The 1,592-nt window shown below is 40.5% G+C and overlaps 1 pseudogene; it reads left to right on the top strand.

Moving 5' to 3' along the window:
• Positions 1-205: 205 nt before the first annotated feature.
• On the top strand, positions 206-323 carry LOC129890999 (5S ribosomal RNA; annotated as a pseudogene).
• The last annotated feature ends 1,269 nt before the right edge of the window (positions 324-1,592 follow it).

Genomic DNA, 1,592 nt, shown 5'->3' with positions numbered 1-1,592 from the left:
GAACTAGTAAGAAATACAGAGGAAACTCTGCCCAAATTTCCCTTGAAATAAAAGGAAAATGATTTAGGAAAGACTGGTAGTTCTGGATAGAACGATATATTAAGGATAAGACTAACTAAGACGGGTAACTTGGGCTGTGCAGCTTGGCCTACTGGATCAGCTGCTGGGTCATCGTCTCCTTCGATAGATATGCGCCCTATGGGGAGGGTGCGATCAAACCAGCACTAACGTACCGGATCCCATCAGAACTCCGAAGTTAAGCGTGCTTGAGCAAGAGTAATATTAGGATGGGTGACCCCCTGGGTAGCCTTGTGTGGCTGTGATATGAGGTGATATGCATGTATATATACACGTTGTCCGTGCATGGCATTGTTGATATAAAGAAGTATTGTTGATACGTAAATCAACCGTGAAAGATGATAAGACCCTTTGAGATAGGGGATATAGCTTTGCAAAACAACTAGCGCATTGTAAATTCATTAAAGGGACAAGTGGTACCCACTAGGATAAGGCTAGGACTATGACAAAGTTTGGGACACCGAGAGTCGGAAGGTAAGTACTGCCTATTTGAGGATTGGAAACGACTATAAGCCCTAGCTAGTTGTTGATCAAAATAAATGAAAAGTGGCTTCGAATAAATTGCTACGTGACTCGAGTACCCATAATTAGACAGGATTAGCACCTCATGATTATGTTAAGTTATCGTACCTAGGCAACCAAAGGTATGGAAGATATAAACGAAGGCATAGATATGGTGCAGTATACCGAATGTGTTGGAAAAGAATCATACGTATTAGAAAATTGGAAATAAGGGCGTTAGGTAGAACACAATAGGTAGTGACATGGGTACACCCTAAAGAGGGGAAGTGGCTTCAAGTGAGATCCCATACTGGCACGAGTTAATAAGATCTAAAGGCCAGCAATAAACGGATAGAAGCCATGATACCAGAGACAGTGCGGAAAATTAATAGTAAGGACTTAAAAAGTATGACATCAAAGAATAGGTGCATACAAAGGGAATGAATACAACAAGAGAATTACAATGAGAACTTAAACATACTGTAAAAAATAGCCAGGCTATACTCGACTGAAGGTAAGACGTTGGTAACAAATTTACTGACTACTAATATTGTGGTGTACAAGCAGCAAAACAAGGAAAGGATGAGAGATCTCTCCTATACTGGAATATGAGAAAACTCAAGGGTAAGTAGAGAAAGGAAGTAAGAAATGATACAGGTTTACGTACAGACTAGTATGGTGATGCTAAAGCATCTTTCGGGCTATTTTAAGCTCCTACACATGTTCGTGTAAAGGGTGCAATATAATGTGTGGGAAAGAAACTAGAAAGAAGTAATGGAAAAGAAATATCACCTGTTCCCTATGACTACAGGTAATCTACCTTCTTAAATAGACCATATGAGTTGATACAAGGCCAATGAACGGCAGCCAGTACAGAAGAATCCTGAAGCACTCGTAAGACTTTATGAGGCTAGTTAAAATTCGGGGACGAATGTTCTAAAGGGGGGAAGGATGTTACACCTCGTACATTGGTACCTTAGAATGCTTCTTACGCTTCTCAAGTTTCTGGGAAG

This window comes from Solanum dulcamara, chromosome 5, assembly GCF_947179165.1.
Source record: "Solanum dulcamara chromosome 5, daSolDulc1.2, whole genome shotgun sequence".
Taxonomy (NCBI): Eukaryota; Viridiplantae; Streptophyta; class Magnoliopsida; order Solanales; family Solanaceae; genus Solanum; species Solanum dulcamara.
This window is presented reverse-complemented; position numbering and strand designations above follow the sequence as displayed.